A 13,080-nucleotide genomic window follows, 5' to 3' on the forward strand; every position below is an offset into this window, starting at 1 on the left:
CAACTTGAAAGCAGGCATTAAAAGGAGAAATGCTTTCATTTCTCCTTTCTTTTCTGACTCTGCCTGTGTGCTGCACCTTACAGCACACACACACAAAGGAGGAAAAGTTATAAAGTCAGTCTAAGGATGATATTTTCTATGCAAAGGTGTGTGTGTTTGCCGCTCTAAAGCCTGATTGTGCACTGGTGCTAGGGAGAGGGAAGGAGAGTGCCATATCTCTTCGGTGCTCCGTCCATCATCTCCTTGTGTTTGCTTTGTTCGCCCTAAGTTGGCAGGGTATACCTAGACGTGGGTCCATTGCTCACTTTGACACTGGATTCAAGCTAGCCTGGCTGATGCTTGTTTCCGTTCCAGGGAAGACATGGCTTGGCATTTCGGGCTGGACTGTTCCCACAAGGCACAGGGTCAAGACTGATTTGCATATAGCTGTGTCTGAACTGGGGTGGCGAAGTGAGCTAAAGAACGATGATGGATTCAACCCAGATCTGTGACTGGGGGTGAGTGTCTGAAAAGTTTCAGCACTCTGTCCATCATATCCTTGTGTTTGCTTTGTTCGCCCTAAGTTGGCAAGGTATGCCCAGACATGGGTCCCTTGCTCACTTTGCCACTGGATTCAAGCTAGCCTGGCTGATGAGGGCTGTTAGCCCAAAGCCGGTCCCAGGATGCTTGTTTCCGGTCCAGGGAAGACATGGCTTGGCAGTTCGGGCTGGACTGTTCCCATGAGGCACAGGGTCAAGACTGATTTGCATATAGCTGTGTCTGGACAGGGGTGGTGAAGTGAACTAAAGAACGATGATGGATTCAACCCAGATCTGTGACTGGGGGTGAGTGTCTGAAAAGTTCAGCGCTCCGTCCATCATCTCCTTGTGTTTGCTTTGTCCTTCTCTCTCCCTGTCATGCAAAACAACACATAAACTTTGGGTTATGTGCTGCGTTGCATGAGATCTTTGTATTTCTGGGCTTTAGATTGTTTTTTTAGAGTTCTACAGATGTAAGACATCTGTCAAACATTGGCAGATGTCCCATCTGACCTATTTAGAGAGTGCATCCAAGTAACACTGTAGGAGAGTGGCATCGACTGCATAGTTGCCCCCAACTTTTTGCTGATGTTTTGACTGTTTTCTGACTCAAGCCAGGCTGTGGCCCTGCTATCCAGGACCCCAGCCTATCTGCTTCCTCTCTAAACTGATGTGAGTACCCTAGGTATCTACCAATTGGATCCTGAGCACACCCTATTAGCCCCTTGTAGATGGTACCCTAGGTACCCAGGGCATGGGCCCCTCAGAGGACTACCAGGGGCTGCAGCACTTATTGTGCCACCTCTGGGACAGCCATACAAACTGACACCACCAGACCACTACTGTAGTCTGGGTAAGGTGGTGCTTGCACCCCTTACAAGGATATAGGTATCCTGTATCCCACTTAAATACAACACATATATCCTCCTAGGTCACCCCTAAGGCAGGCCTTGCTAATCCTACAAGGCAGGGTGCTGAGATTTGTGTCAGGGGGAACCCCTACCGGAGTAGGGCCCCTCTGCAACCTTCATTAAAACTATTGCTGGGTTGTTTGTAGTGCAGCCATACCATATACTCTTAACCGCATTATAAGTAATCGCGATAGCGTGATAACTTGAGAGTGGCTGCACAGAACCATGTCCTGTTTGGTGTCAAACATCGTGGAATCATACCCCCAAGCCAGCCATGGGAGTGAGGGCATGATTCCCCCCTGCTAGAGGGGTGATATGGTAAAAGCAGCAGATTTTAGACACCAATTTAAAAGTGCACACGTAGTACAAAATGGATGCTACCCGCCACCCACACAACTCTGGCTGCCTGTTGCTGAGCAGAACTCCTGCCACGGCAGCTGGATAATAGGGATCTTGTTACAGGGAGGTGTTCCCACCTCCCCAGAGAGACTATGTGGATTCGAACTGGGTGGGTGCACCATAGAATGTCTTTCAAACTTGCACGTAGGCTTCTCCAGTGCCTACTTCTGCATACACCGCCTCAAACCGGTTCAGGGGCATCCTGTCCCCTGCCCAGGCGGGAAAACACACAAAGGGGAGAGGGTGTAGCCACCCTTTCCCGCCTGAACTCTCATTGGTGGGCTCTGATTTAGACACTCCCCTAATCTCTGGATAAAGGTGGGTGCAGGGTCCCCAGAGCCTCAGATTAATCTTGGACTTCAAAGACTTGAACCTTCAACGAGCCGCTGCACAGCTGAATGAAGAAATCTCCCTTGGGGTAAAGGAGTTACCCCCCTGCTTGGCAGGCACCTGAAACACTGCAAGTGACCCGTTGGAACTCCGCTGCTCCTACGGACATCGAAGACTTCTACCTACCCTGAGGTGGGTTTCCAAGCATCCCAGAGGCCAGTGAGTGTGCACAGCAAAGCTCAGCACCGTGGACCCCGTGGGTGCCGAGATCCCCAATACCCCATGACATGGCCACCTCTTGCACAGCACATGGACCCGACGAGTGGGGAAGTGGTGCTTTGGCCCAACCTCTCAGCATCATCTGTGCCAAAGATCGACGCCCTAGCCCCGTGGGCACATCTTTACGCATGCCAAATTGCTGCCTCCCGCTGTCTCTTGTCTCTCGACTGGTGGGCCCTAGCAGAGTTCAATCTTTACTTTAAAGGGCTCCCCTGGTTGCTCCAGGCCTGCTCTACAGTCTCCTCGCTGGAGACCTCACACAGACCTCGTGGGTCTGCACCGTAGCTGTTTCTTGATCCTTGTGTGGGTTGCGGTTGCCAAGGCTTAGTGGATCCAATCCGGACACTAACACCGCAGCGGCCTTCATCCTTCGTGGGACAGTCGCTCTCCAGAAGCTGGCCTTCCTTGAAGCCTCCTGGATCCCGTGGCTGCTGATCCAAGCTACCCGTCTTCAACCTGGAAGCACCCGACATTGAAGGGCTCTTTCTCCTGAGCTCCCTGGTCACTGGCTAGTGACCCAGACTCTGTCCCCTCTGCTTTCAGATCCTTTCCTTCAAGATCTACATCTTCAATCTGCACGACATCGACGACGCTTCACGCCAGCAGCAGTTCTTCACCTTTTTCCATTGAAAACGAGATTGCGACCCGACACCAAAAACGACCTAAACACACGGCTTCCCTGGGGCAGGTAACAGGGGTACCTCGGTACTCTCGTGGGTGTGGGCCCTCCAAGAGCTTACCTCTAAACTCCTGAACTTGAACTCCTGCTAGAAGTGTCCAGATTCCAACCGCAACATTTCCCATAGGGTTTAATAGCGATCCCGACTGTAGTTTAAAGACTGCACCCGTCTCCCGTGGGTCCCCTTCCTCACTACCTTGGGTGGTTTCGTAAGGGGCCAGCGACCCTAAGTGCCCTAGGCACTGTCTGCAGAACTGTTGTGGTTCTTATACCACTTTTTTAATATATGGTTTGGTCCCCCCCTGGGGCCCTGTGATTCCACTGCTATTTATTGTTGTTTAAATGCTTTATTGAATTGTATCTTTACCTCCAGCCTCACAAGAGACTAGTGGGATTTGTTCTTAGAATAAATACTAGGGGTGGGCGGAATTTGCGAAATTCACTTTCGCAAATTATCGCGACAATGTTAATAATTATCGCAAACCCGCAGAAATATTGCGAAGATGCAGAAGTTTTTTTCCCGCATGTTCGCGAGATTTTCTGCATGGTTGCGGCTCGCCAACTTACCCATGTAGTTGCTCGCGGGCGCGGCCATCTTGTTTTCAGTTGTCTCGCGGTGCATGATCGCGAGAAGAAAGACGTGATCGCGCGACGCATGACGTCACTGCGGGCGCAAACTGTCGCGAGACAGCGCAAATGGCTAAAAACAATACAACATCTCATGGAGAACGTGACCGGATCAAGAAAACTTGTCGGCGAACGCAGGGATTCAGGTAAGGCGATCGCGCGCGCGCGCGCGAATGTATCATTTTACAGCGCGAGCAAGAAACAAATTATCGCCAAGCTGCGGAATGCGGAAATTTTGACATTTTCGCCCTTTCCGCGGAACGCGAAAATGTCAAATTATCGCAATTTCCGCGAACGGAACGAAATTTTCGCCCACGCCTAATAAATACATATATTTTGAATATATACCTGTGTGGACTCCTCTTTCATTTGGTCATTCAAGAAGTTATCCATGGTAAAACAATAAGCTTAACACTCCTTCAAGACTTAGCCTGAAGGCTGCTCTCCACAGCAACCACTAGGATAGCTTTCTTTAAAGGTTGTCTTTTAACCTATCAACTTAAGAGTCGAATTGGACTGGTGCAATGTGTCCCCTATAACTAATGGACAGCATATGCCAGGCCAACTTCTCACACTGGTGTGCAGCGGTTCGGTTGGATTCAAGCTTGCCATTGTTTTACCAGATAACAAATTGAATTTCTAAAGTGAAAGCCACTTTGGTACTAAAGGTACATATAAATTCAGCTTAGAATACAATAAGTTCTACTGAACTTAGGAGTTGTGTGTAGAGGTCTTAGCACACCTTGACTACAACTCAAGAAAGGGTTCAGTAGGCCACACCTAGTGTAGGTAGATGCAACAATCCACTACACTAGAAATGTCTTCAGGATCAGGAGCCCATAAGGCCCTGGAAGGACCTTCAAAGGTCCCAGTCGACAGGTATGACAATCTCACTTTTGCTGAGCTTAGGGAGATGTGCACTGCTAGACATTTGAAGACAACCAAAGGTGCCAACACACAACGTCTCAGAGAAATTCTGCTCATTGCAGACTTCAAGCAGACTCTAGTGTCTGATGAGGTAGACCGGTTGGGTGGGCATCCCACAGAGGAGGACACCCAGGTGGTAGACCAGGAAGAGGATAATTGCCTTGACCTGGAAGAAACAGACCACTCTATACATGGAGGTGGAGGCCCAAGGGGTACCCCCTCCATCCCTAATGGGAGAGTGGTGGATCCAAACAGAAGGAACAGATCCCCCTCAGAGTAGTCTGCCCATTCTGGGAGATCCAAAAGGACCTCTGCCTCTTCTCAGAGAAGAGACTCCTCCCAAGAGTAGAAATGCAACCTGAAACGTAACTTTAAAAAACAAAATATTTTCACTTTTAACATAAATATTTATTAATAAACTAATTATCATTAATCAAACATTAAGTACTACCTAATCATAATTAATTTATTTACCACAATATACCCCACAAAACCCAAAACAGGCTCTTAAAATTTACATTAAGAAAAAATGAAAGACACAATTAATATAATTAGCAATTTATTATTTATTAGCAATTAAGAAATTAATGATTACTTATTTAAAATGAATATACTTCCCACCATATACCCCTACAAAACCCACGACTAAATTGTAAGTAAAAAAAATGTAATTACACAATTAACATAATGAATTATCAATTTTATTATTATTAATTAAAAACTAAGGGCCTGACTATGATGGCACTGGGACTGCCACTGCCAGCCCTTCGGTGGTAGTCCAACCACCATCATAATTCTGTTTTCCGCCCGCCACACCAGGATGTTGGGCTGATGGATGGCTGTCAGAGAGACCGACCGCCATAGATTTGACGGGCTCAAGGAACCCCTCGGTCTTTCGGAGGTGAAGTAATACCTGCAATGGTGGCAGTGCCTGGCAGGCACCTCCGTACATATTACCATGTTCTTTTCCGTCGGCCCTTTCATGGCGGTTAACCCGCCATGAAAAAGAAGGAGGAAAGGTCCTTCCCCCCTGGGCCTCCAACATGGGCCCTGGGGGGGCACCTATGGTGCACCCCTACATATCCCTGCACCATGTTGCCTGCCACATAGTGAAGGGATATGTGTAATGTCTATATTTTGCACTCCGGCATGTGCTGCAGCCCACAGCACGCGCCGCAATACAAAATATAGACATTGCAACTGCCGTTGTGGCAGTCGCATCCTAATTCGACCTGCAGGACTGCCGACTTGTAGTCGGGCAGTCCCGTTTCCAAATGGATGGCAGTCTGACGTAAATCTGACCGCCATCCTAATGAGAATCCTTAATATTAATTACTCAAAATTAGTTTACTTCCCACCCTGAATCCCTATAAAACCCACAACCTGCACTTGAAAAAAAACATTATAACACAATTAACATTACAATTATCAGTTAAATAATTAACATTAATTAACAATTATTATTCAATTAAAATTAAATTACTCACACCATGTACCCCTATAAAACTCATAACCAACACGTCAAATTCTAATTAAAAAAACACAATTAACATAATGAATTATCAATTAAATAAATATTAATTAAAAACAAATTATTAATTTATTATAATTAAATTACTTCCCACCCTGTACCCCTCTAAATCCAAAACACCCTACAGTACTAAAAATCACAACAATTAATTAAATTACATTTAATAACTACTAAAAATGTAGCAACCATTTTGAAAAACATAAACAAAAATTATACAAAACATTAACATCCCATACATTTAAAATATACAGTAAAATACATAATCATTTAAAAACAATACCATAAACAACTATGTTTTTGTAAACGATATTAATAACTTTGATATTTTAAAAATCAATATTACTTACCCTAAAATCGATATTCTTGACAACGATATTTTTACAGCTGATATTTCCATATCACAATATTTTGGGCATGATATTTTGGCAGGACAATATTTTAATTTCTAGATATTTAGCTTTGATATTTCCTAAGATATTCTATATGAATTGATTGAATGAAATGAGTGGAATGTAAAATAAAAAAAATAAATATGGACTGGCTCGGGCTATCTTGGATGTATTTGTTGTGTTGATTCACCCTATTGCTGTTGTTTCCAATGATGTTAGTAATGGTAATATTAGAAAGTTGTCTAGTTTAGTAGAACATTTGGCTACTAATAATGCAGGGGCATTAACTAAAATGAATGAAGAAAGGTTTGCGTTTGTGCAATGGTAATTCACAGTAGGCTTCCTTTAGCTATGCTTTTGGCAAAGAAGGTGGTGTGTGTTGTGTAATTAAGGTCCTGCAATGTTGTACTTTTGTGCCATATATCAGCATGAGCATTAAATGATATATTGATAAGATAACTGACATTTTGGTTGAAGATCATTCTTTGGAATAAACTGGTGTGCCTGGAAGCTGGTAAAGGATTTAGTAAAACGTGTTAATGGATTAATTATGTTATTCAGATTTGTAAAACACACTATCACTTGTCAAATGTCAAATGTTCTTGTAAAGCGCACATCTCACCGGGAGGTCTCATGGCGCTAGGCAACAACAACAGCAATGCGGACAGCAACAGGAACACTGAAAGTGAGCTTACTGAGGGAAAAGCCAAGTTTTCAGCTCTCTACGAAAACATCTGTGGTCAACTATGGACGAGAGGTGTAATGGTAGTTTATTCCATAGCATAGGGGCCAAGTAGGAAAATGATCAGCCACCATTACGAGAAGTTCGAATGCGAGGCTGAACAAGGTACGATTTGGTACCGGACCTTAAGGATCTTCCCGGCATGTACCATTGAAGTTTTTTTACTAGGTATTTTGGGCCAGTGTCATACATTGTCCTACGTGTGAGACATTAGATTTTGAAATGGCCTCTTTGTCGTACCGGAAGCCAATGGAGAGGTTTGAGGTTAGGGGCGGAGGGGGATCTAAGGGGAAGATTAAGAATGAGTCTGGCTGCGGTATTTTGAAGAATCTGAAGTTTGGAAAGCAGATCCTCATTGAGTACCACGAGCAAGGCGTTCCCATAGTCAAGTCGGCTGATAACAAGACCCTGCACCAAAGGTTTCCTTGCTTCAATGGGATCCACTTGAAGATTCTGCGGAGATTACGCATGATCCCATAGAAGACACCAAGAACCTGGTTAACCTGGGTTTTCATGGACAATGAACTGTCAATGGTAATTCCCATTTTACGTACTGATAGCTTAGGGGAAGGACATGGGCCTAATTCCGGAGGCCACCAGTCTTGTGCCCAGAATTCCTTTGCTCTACCAAACAGGATGATCTTGGTCTTGCTGCCATTTAGTTGTAATTTGTTTCTACTCATCCAATTGTTTACCTGGACCATACAGTTTTTGAAACAAGATTGTGTGTCAACGTGATCAGGACCAAAGGTGACAAGCAATTGGGTGTTGTCGGCATACAACACCTGGGAGGATACCTTGGTGCCGAGCAGGTGCGAGTCTAGCCAAACCTATGGGCTAGTGGGTCTACAGCTTCTTGTGAAATTCAAGAAGTGTTTAAAGGTCTGCTTGCTACTTTAATTGAAATTGTTCTGAGAAACTATAATACATTTAGTACCATGTGAACATAAATAAACCCAAGAAGATAAGGGTTGATCCATGCATGGAATTATTATATCTCAACACTATCAACTCACCAGCTTGCGCCACAGATGTTCCATTTCTGGATGACCCTGGTGATATCAGCTGCTGAACCAGTATCCTGATCCAGCTGCTATAGATAGGCAAATTATGCTGACATAATACTAGCAGAAATACTGGCATGTTAGAGATAAATACATGAAAGGGAAACAACCATCACCAATAAAAAACATGTTTAACTATTTAAAAAAAAAAAAAACTATATAAAAAGATAAGTTAGTGAAAGTAATAATCATGAGATCTAGAAGTATAGACAGAGGTTCCTAGACTTACCTGACAGATGGTAGAGGCCCTAAATCTTGCTTCCAGGATGTCCCAGGTGTTACTGGTTGCAAAGTCAAAACCAGGGACTGTTTTATGACAGGATCTGACCAGGGATAGAGACATATAAAGAGGAGTACGACATTCTATGTTATACATGATCATGGTATTTTGATGATTTATATGCAAATCTTAAGACCCACAAATATTTCTCTTCTACAAGTGAAGACTAGCCATAACACACACCATTTTAGTACTTCCCTTACAATGCCAAACCTAAAGGGAATTGTTCCAAGATAAAGTATAACTTAGTCAAATACCTACAAAAATGTGTATTTGCATTGGTTTGCATCAAGGGGTGTTCCATGGGTGGTACATGGACCTTTCCATACAACCACCCATGGTTTTGGATGTAAAACCCTATATAATAACAATAGTAGACAGTGTTTTGCACCACAAATTAACTCAACTTGAAAGCAGGCATTAAAAGGAGAAATGCTTTCATTTCTCCTTTCTTTTCTGACTCTGCCTGTGTGCTGCACCTTACAGCACACAAACAAAGGGGGAAAAGTTATAAAGTTAGTCTAAGGATGATATCTTCTATGCAAAGGTGTGTGTGTTTGCCGCTCTAAAGCCTGATTGTGCACTGGCGCTAGGGAGAGGGAAGGAGAGTGCTGTCAAGAATTCCTGTCATACAAGGGAAACACGCCCTTATGTAAACAGGAGAGCTGTTACATAACTCAAGGAAAACACGCCCTTATGTAAACAGGAGAGCTGTTACATAACTCAAGGGAAACACGCCCTTATGTAAACAGGAGAGCTGTTACATAACTCAAGGGAAACACGCCCTTATGTAAACAGGAGAGCTGTTACATAACTCAAGGAAACACGCCCTTATGTAAACAGGAGAGCTGTTACAGAACTCAAGGAAAACACGCCCTATAAAGGGAGGAACCGGGAGGTACAACGCTGTCGGATATTGTGTTCACACCGACGTACCTGCTTCGTGAAGAGCAGTGTTCCGGAGTGGTGCTCCAGTAAGGCAAGAACGGAGGTAGGTCGAGTCGTTACTCCCTGGGCCGTGTCTTGCCCCATCGTCACCTGTGAAGGACCCGGAAGCTCTACCGGTCAACCATTGAGCTTCGCTTTTTGACTCGGCTGAGTCCAAGCGCAGTGGCGCTTTTGCTGGTTGGAGTCGTAACTCCCAGCCCGACCAGAGACACAGGGACTGCCAGCTGTAACGCACACCAGGAGGTGTTTGCCGCGTTACAGACTCGGAAGTCCACAGGATCGATCGAGCGGCTGCTCTCGGTTCAGTCTTCTTGCTTGTGATTGGGGTATCGGTGACGCATCACCAGGAGGTGACTCCGCGTCCCGGTGCAGTCTGAGGAAGAGGTTGAGCGGCTGCTCCCTTCAGGTAGAGACCCCGGCTGGGTGTTTCCCTGACTCCTCGATTCTCCCCAACACTCTTCGTGCCCCTCACAGCCTACCGATTGGCATTGTCGGCCATTTCATTTCTGCCCTCTGTTGGCATACGCCGGGACCGGCGTATATGCAGAGGACGGTTAGGACCATCCGTGCTGTGGGCTGGTAGCGTACTTAGCCTGGAGGATTCCAGTGACTATAACTTGTTTATTCTTTGTATTATATTTGCCTTCATTAAAACAACTAACCCTTCACTAGTGGTTGCGTCCTCATTGTCGTGTCTGTTAAACGATCCTGAGACGTTCAGGGCGTGAACAAAATATCCGACCTTAATAACACTAACTGTCTCCCGGTCGATAACAGACATGGCAACACTTGATGATGTGCTGGCTGCTTTAGCGGCCATGCAAGTTGAAGTGGCTGCCGCTAGGCAAGAAACAGCCGATGTAAAAGCCAGACTGGATGCTATCCAATTGGACCCGCTCACGCCCAGCACCTCCCTCACGAATCAGACCCCTGCGGTAGTAGTGGAAATGCCGGTAGCCATCCCCTTGGCGACACCAGAGAGGTACAGTGGGGATCCTAACACAGTGCAGGTATTCCTCACACAAGTGGCGCTACATTTATCGTGCAAACCAAAGGCGTTCCCCACGAGTCAGGCTCGTGTGGCTTTCCTTATATCCTATTTGGCTGGAAACGCGGCACAATGGGCCGTACCTCTGGTGAGCAGGGACGACCCCCTCTTATGTGATTGGGGTGCTTTTCGCGAGGAATTCCTGAAGGTATTCGACAGAAGGGCTGACTCGTACACGGCGGACCGTGAAATGCTTGAGTTGAGACAGGGATCCAACGACCTGGTGCAGTATCTCAACGCGTTCCGAAGGCTGGTTGTGGAAACCAAGTGGCCTGTTGCTAAACAGACGGCGCTCTTCCATCAAGGGCTGTGCGATGAGCTCAAGGACGCCGTGGCTCATATTGACCCTCAACCCAAGACATGTGAGGGCCTTATCAACCTGGTATTACGGCTGGAACATAGGCTAAGTGAAAGAAAGGGGGATCATGGGAGAAAAGGAAAATCCCTTCCATCCTATGTGACGGTGGGAAGTCCTGAAACTTCCACCGCATCCAAGGGAGAACCCATGGACATCGGCGCAATACGAGCGAGCCTCACAGCCACGGAGAAAGAGACACGCCGTAAACAAGGATTGTGCCTATATTGTGGCAAAAAAGGCCACTACGTACGTGAATGCCCTGCCAAACCGAAGACGTCACGTTATCTGGCTAACCGGTCGGTAACAGCCGTGGTGGACATACCGGCGGAAAACTAGAGGACTCCAAGACCAGAGAAGGGGCATCTCGGAGTCACTCATCCATCCCTTCACTTTCCAACTCGGTCACTAAGGGACAACGACACCTGTTTATCACGGTGCACGTGGGAGTGCATGACCAGTGGATACCCGTTGTGGCCATGGTGGATTCAGGGGCCACTGGCATGTTTATGGACCACAACGAGGCATGCAGGCTAGGGCTAGTGCTTCTTCCCAAAGCTGTACCCGAAGACGTCTATGCTGTAGACGGAAGGCGATTGGTGACGGGGCCCATCGGGCAGCACACGGGGGTCCTTCCGATGAGATATGGGTGGAACCATTTGGAACAAATCGATTTTAACATCATCCGAGCGCCCCAATATGGCGTCATATTGGGATTGCCGTGGCTACAGAAACACAACCCCTTTGTGGATTGGCCAACACATCGCATCGAAATGACGTCACCGTATTGCATCCTGCATTGTGGAATAAGAACGGAATCCCTTGACGCAGATGAGAGCGGGAGTCAGACGGTGGCTACAGCGGCAGAAAAAGATGTGGCTCTCCCCCAGGCTTATCACAGTTTTGAGGATGTATTTGATGAGGTGAAGGCGGAAGTGCTACCACCACATAGACAGTTTGACTGCCAGATCAACCTGGTGCCAGGGGCCAGCGTTCCCAGCGGCAGGCTGTATGCCCTGACGGAGCCTGAAAACGTGCATCTCCGGGGGTACCTGGATAAACTCCTCAAGCTAGGATTCATCCGCCCGTCCAAGTCTCCGGCCGCCTCGCCACTCTTCTTCATCCCGAAGGCTAATGGGGAGCTGAGAGCCTGTGTGGACTTTAGGGCATTGAATGCGATAACCATAAAAAATCGGTACCCCTTGCCTCTCATCAGTGTACTTCTGGAACAGGTCAAGAAAGCTCGTATCTACACCAAGTTGGATTTGAAAGGGGCATACCATCTGGTGCGCATGAGGGACGGAGACGAGTGGAAGACCGCCTTTAAGACCAGGTTCGGCCTTTTTGAGTACCTCGTCATGCCGTTCGGTCTGTGCAACGCCCCGGCAGCCTTTCAGTACTTTTTGAATGAGGTATTCAGAGAGGAGTTGGATATCTACGTGGTCGTATATATCGACGACATCCTCATCTATTCGTCCAGTGTGGAGGAGCACGTACACCACGTCAAAGCTGTGCTCCAAAAGCTGAGGGAAAACATGCTGTTTTGTAAACTCAGCAAGTGTGACTTCCACGTCACATCCGTGGAATTCCTCGGAGTGATGCTGAGTCCAGAGGGACAGGAGATGGCAGAACGAAAGATCAAGGCGGTGAAAGAATGGCCGGTGCCCCAAAGCGTGAAGGACGTCCAAAGTTTCATTGGCTTCGCCAACTTTTACAGGCGGTTCATAGATGGATTTTCAGGAGTGGTGGCCCCAATCACACAGCTACTGAGGAAGTCCAAGGAGTTTGTCTGGTCCCCTGAAGCGAACAAAGCCTTTGAGGCCCTGAAAAGCGCCTTTGGTAAGGCGCCGGTGTTGGCTCACCCCGATCCGGATCTCCCCTACGTGGTGGAAGCGGACGCGTCGGATGTGGCGCTGGGGGCTATCTTGTCCCAACGCAACCACGACACAGGGGTGCTTCATCCCGTTGCGTACATGTCCCGCAAACTCAACGACGCCGAACGCAACTACCATATTGCGGAGAAGGAGCTTCTCGCAATCAAGGACGCCTTCAC

The sequence above is a fragment of the Triturus cristatus genome, chromosome 3_1 (genome assembly GCF_964204655.1).
Source record: "Triturus cristatus chromosome 3_1, aTriCri1.1, whole genome shotgun sequence".
Taxonomy (NCBI): Eukaryota; Metazoa; Chordata; class Amphibia; order Caudata; family Salamandridae; genus Triturus; species Triturus cristatus.